The following is a 5,922-nucleotide window of genomic DNA, read 5'->3' as shown; positions in this document are numbered from 1 at the left end:
GAATCATCATGGAAACACAAATCACAGCTACCACCATTACATAACCATCGCATATTCACCAGAATGGCTAAAAATAGCAAGTGAGGTATGCAGAGCAAATGGAAATCTCATACACTGCTAAAAAGAGTGTAAATACTTAGGAAAACTGGGATGAAACAGCTGAACACATACATACCCTATGATCCAGCAATTCCACTCCTATGTATATACCCAACAGAAATGCATGCATATGTTTACCTAAATAGATGTACAAGAAGGTTCAAATCAGCTTTATTTGTTATTGCTAAAAACTGGATGGAAAAAATCCAAATATAATCAATAATAGAATGGATAAATAAATTAACTGTAGTATATTTACACAATGAAATACTATGCAGCAAGGATAATGAACCATTACTCACATCAATGAATCTTACAGACATAAGGTTAAGTGAAAAAATCCAGGTTCAAACGAGTCTATACTGTATCATTCCATTCACATAAAGTTCAAAAACAGGCAACACTAATCTATACAGCGTTATAAATTAGGATAGAGGTTACTCTTGGAGGGGAGTCGTTGGTGATGGGGCACCAACCACTGGAAGGGGCACAAGAGGGGGCTCCTGAGATGCTGGTCATTTTGTTTCTTGACCAGGGTGCTGGTTACACAGGTGTGTTCAGTTTGTGAAAATTAATTGAGATGTACACTTTTGATTTGTACAGTTTGCTATATGTATGTTATACTTCAATAAAAATTACCAAAAAAACTTAGATATGTGGCCAAATAGTACTCAAAAATAAATTTAGTCTTAAATGCATGCATTAGAAGTAAATATTGAAAATAAATGAACTAAGCTTTCAACTCAAGAAGGTAGAAAGAAAACAATAAAATAAATCCAATGAAGGTAAAATGAAAAAATTATATATGTAGATAAAAACATACATTTGTAAAATATAGAATAAAATTCAATAAGCTAGATAATAAAAAACCCAAAAGTGAGTAATCTGAAAAAATTAATAATGTAAACAAATATGGATAATGTATTTTAAATATATTTATTTAAATAGTATTATTAAATATAATATATATTATTTTCAGATTCTTTTCCATTATAGGTTACTACAAGATATTGAATATAGTTCCCTGTGCTATACAGTAAATCCTTGTCATTTATCCATTTTATATATAGTGGTGTGTATATGTTAATCCCATTCTCCTAATTTATGCCCCCACTTTCCCCTTTGGTAACCATAAGTTTGTTTTCTATGTCTCTGAATCTGTTTATGTTTTGTAAATACATTCCTTGTATCATTTTTTTAGATTCCACATATGTGATACCATATGATATTTGTCTTTGTCTGAATTACTTCACTTAATATGATAATCTCTAGATCCATACATGTTGCTGCAAATGGCATTATTTCATTATTTTTATAGCTAATATTCATATATATATATCATACCTTGTATAATATTGTAAATCAACTATAGTTCAAAACTGAACTATAAAAAAGAATATTTTAAGACAGCCACACTGTTCAACTTCAAGGGTTCCTCCTGGAGTTGTGCAGTGGACACCCTGCAAGACCTTACTGCCTTGATTTTAAATAAAATGTACACTGTTATTTAAAAAAACTAAATTTTAAAAATTAATAATGTAAACAAAACTTTGGCAAATATGACTATTTTTTTAAAAAGAGAGAAAGCAAAAGAAGCAATATCATGAACATAAGGGTATAACTAGAGATAAATTGGGGACTAAAAATTACAAGAGAATACATATTATGTACAACCTAATACCAATTAATTTGAAACCTTAAAAAAATGGACACATTCAGGGAAAATACAAATTACCAAAATTGGCCCAGGAATAAACAGAGAATCTTGAATAGACCAAAAACCATTAAAGAAATTTTAATAGCATCCAAAATTTTCTAATACCCCCAAAAAGTCCCAGTGGTTTTATTGACGCATTCTATCAAAGCTTCAAGAAAGCAATATTTAAATGTAATGAATAGAAAAAGTTCTGGAAGTATACAACCAAACGGATAGTAGTGGTTACTTCTGGGAAAAGGAGGTGGAAATTATGATCAACAAAGAGATAATAAATAATATTTTCATTACTATAAGAAGAATATACTCATGTATTTCTTGTGTAATTTATAATTCCTTTAAAAACTGCCCTACAATTTAAACGCCAAAAAAAGTCTTGATCTGTACCTAAATTGAAGACCTAAATAAAATGGACAATTTCCTATATAAATTACCAACACGGACTCCAAATCCACCACTTCCCAGCTGTGTGATCTCTGGTAAATTATTTAACATCTCTGAGATTCAATTTCTCTGTAAATGGTGAGTAATAATAGTACCTTCCTTACAGGTGTCATAAAAATCAAAATTAAATGAATTAGACAAGTGCTTAGCACAGTGCCTGGCACTTAGTAAGTGTTCAACAATTGTTAGTTATTACCATTACTATTCACTAATAAAATAAATAATATTAAGGTATTACAGAGGCCACAGAACCTTACAGCAATCTCACAGTCACCATCCTTAGTGTGTAATTCCTGACTCCCCTCTGAGTCAGTGGTGACTGAGATCCCCCTTGGGATTCTGTATTCTACTCTCATTCCTGACTGTGGGCCTCACTCTCCCTCCCCACCCACAATTCCAAACCACTTCAGGGAAAGTCACATGGAGTTTCCTTTTTTGTTTCTTTCCTTTTTAAAAATTATTGTGGCAAAATATACATAACAGAAAATTTACCACTGGAATCATTTTTAGGTGTACAGATCAGTGGCATTAAGTACATTCACATTGTTGTTCAACCATCACCACCATCCAATTTCAGAATTCTTTTCATCACACCAAACAAACTCTGCACCCATTAAACAATAATTCCCCATTGTATATTCTTTTTCCTGGAATTTCCCTCTTCTCTGCCTAAAGATACTAAGCCTTTGTCTCCAAGGACACTTAGCATCTCTGAAGCTCTCCAGACTGGGTGGCTTCCAGTTCTCCAAGCTTCTAGAATGATGGTTTCCAGGCCTTTCCTCACAGTCAGTACTTTCGGTGAAAGTAGGGAAGGTGTCTTTTGAAATATAAATATATTTACAGGGATAATGAGCCATTTTAAGTCATTAAAATCTTACTGAGCTACAAAGAACCTGTTATGGGTTGAACTATATCCTTCAAAAACTCTTATGTTGAAGCCCTAACCCCCAGCACCTCAGAATGTGACCTTATTTGGAATTAGCATTGTTGCAGATGTTATTACTTAGGGTAAGATGAGGTCATACAGGAGTAGGATGGGCCCCTGATCCAACATGACTGGCATCCTTATAAAAAGAAAACCATGTGAAGAGACAGACATGAACACAGGAAGAACACCATCTGGAGTTTTGCTGCCACAAGCCAAGGAACCACCAAAAGCTAAAGAGAAGGCTGGAAGAGGATCCTTCACTAGCACCTTCAGAGGGAGCAGGGCCCTGCTGACCCCTCATTTTTGGACTTCTGGCCTCCAGAACTGAGGTAATAAATTTCTGTTGGGCCAACCCACCCCATTTGTGGAACTTTATTACAACAGCCCGAGGAAACTAATACAGTCACCTACCAAAGAAAATAGGATAGAGAAATTTTGAAGAGCAATGGAGGGTTGGTGGAGTGTACTGGTTTTCTATTGACCTGGGTAACAAATTACTCAGAGTATAGGGCACTTCTGGGGAGAGTCAGCTTAGGTTAGAGGCCATAGTTGGGGGCTATGGACAGTAAGGGGCATTATAAGGGTCCTGGGTTCCTGGAAGACTCAGAATGTCTATAAAAACTAGGCCTGCTTACTGACATTCTCCTTGTGTTTCCAAGGTTACTTTTTTCTGGGTCTACCTGATGACACCCTGATGCCACATGATATATAACTTCTTCCTTTTATGTGCAATTTTTTTGTTCATCTAAAGAGAAGATCTCTTGGGAGCAGACAGGCGACTGAGGAGATCGGTCAGAGGAAGGCAGGCTCTCTTTCTAAGCTGTCCAGTTTGGCGTCATGAAGCACTACCTAGTGTTCAGCTCACATGTTGTTTAACTGGAGGCTGACTTTTGTCTTCTAAAGGGCAGTAGGCTACCCTGGATATTAGGGAGGAGGTTTGAGACATGGCATTTGGAATGAGTTGGCATATTCAATCGGCCTTTCCCAGAAGAGCTGGAGGCAGGGCCCCCTTCTCTGTCAACCATGATGTGACTTCCTTACTATAGACCACAGGCTCAGGAATCCAAGATCTTCTTCCAGCCAGCAGCTGTTGTCTAAGAGCTGGAACTGAGGCCAAAGAGGCCTGACTGGAAAGCTACCCTGTAACCCTCCTGATCTGCCTGGTGGTTGAAAAGGCAGGACTCTTTCTCCAGAGCTTAAAATTGGCCCCCCCTTTTCATTAAAAATGAAACTCACAAGGGCTTCCGTGGTGGCGCAGTCATTGAGAGTCCGCCTGCCGATGCAGGGGACGCAGGTTCGTGCCCCGGTCTGGGGGGATCCCACGTGCCGCGGAGCGGCTGGGCCCGTGAGCCATGGCCGCTGAGCCTGCGTGTCCGGAGCCTGTGCTCCGCAACGGGAGAGGCCACAACAGTGAGAGGCCCACGTACCGCAAAAAAAAAAAAAAAAAAAAAAAGAAAAAGAAACTCACGGAATTTAGAAGTTCTTGAGGTTAGAATGTGCACTTGCTGAAATTGGCTCTTAATGGTCTCTCACTTCTCATCTGTGTCTTCCTGTGTTCCAGCCTCCTGCCAGTGCGCCCATCATACAAAGAAAACAGCCTCTTCTCAGCAAAATATCTTGAGGTTCATGAATGACAAATAGCTGAGAAGGGAGAGAGCCCGTGCCTTAGTTGACTATATAAGTTTAAAATGTGTCATCTCTTATTTTTAAGTGTCTTTTGTTTTTTAATTTCCCTCGTGGATCTTTGCAGAAGTTAGGTAACCATAATTACAAATCAAAAGGAAGGTCCTCCCTACGGAATAATTGGCAAGATTTTCAGCCATAATCATCTTGACCAAATATCTAATATATAATCATGCCCTTGGCATTTGCAAATATTTTCCAAGATCAGACATGGAAGCAACCTAAGTGTCCATAGACAGATAAATGGATAAAGAAGATGTGGCACATATATACAATGGAATATTACTCAGTCATAAAAAGAAATGAAACTGAGTTATTTGTAGTGAGGTGGATGGACTTAGAGTCTCTCATACAGAGAGAAGTAAGTCAGAAAGAGAAAAATACCGTATGCTAACACATATATATGGAATCTTAAAACAAAATGGTTCTGAAGAACCTAGGGGCAGGACAGGAATAAAGACGCAGACATAGAGAATGGACTTGAGGATATGGGGAGGGGGAAGGGTAAGCTGGGACAAAGTGAGAGAGTGGCATGGACATATATACACTACCAAATGTAAACTAGATAGCTAGTGGGAAGCAGCCACATAGCACAGGGAGATCAGCTCGATGCTTTGTGACCACCTAGAAGGGTGGGATAGGGACGGTGGGAGGGAGACGCAAGAGGGAGGGGATATGGGGATATATGTATAGCTGATTCATTTTGTTATACAGCAGATACTAACACAACATTGTAAAGCAATTATACTCCAATAAAGATGTTAAAAATAGTGTATCCCTTTAAGAAGACATAAAATAAAAAAGTAAAATGAAGGAATTATGGCAAAGTTTTGCATTGTCACTATATTTTGTCAAGCTTTTTGAAAGGTAGTATAAGCTCTGATGTATGGTGTGATTCATTCACTCTCACTCAGCAGATATTTTTTAAAAACTTACTATATTTTAGGCAGCAGGCTACACACGAGGATACAGTGGTAGGCAAGATGGACCCTGCCTGCACTGAGCTTATGGGCTAATATAGGAAGATTCACAACTAAAGCAGCAATTGCAATAA

General features: G+C 37.6%; 1 long non-coding RNA gene across 1 annotated transcript; it reads left to right on the top strand.

Moving 5' to 3' along the window:
- Positions 1–3,295: 3,295 nt before the first annotated feature.
- Positions 3,296–5,685, top strand: LOC137217159 (uncharacterized). Its single transcript, XR_010940022.1, has 2 exons — positions 3,296–3,514; positions 3,845–5,685. It is a non-coding gene; the product is annotated as an uncharacterized lncRNA (long non-coding RNA).
- Positions 5,686–5,922: the final 237 nt, after the last annotated feature.

This window comes from Pseudorca crassidens, chromosome X (genome assembly GCF_039906515.1).
Source record: "Pseudorca crassidens isolate mPseCra1 chromosome X, mPseCra1.hap1, whole genome shotgun sequence".
In the NCBI taxonomy this organism is placed as follows: Eukaryota; Metazoa; Chordata; class Mammalia; order Artiodactyla; family Delphinidae; genus Pseudorca; species Pseudorca crassidens.
This window is presented reverse-complemented; position numbering and strand designations above follow the sequence as displayed.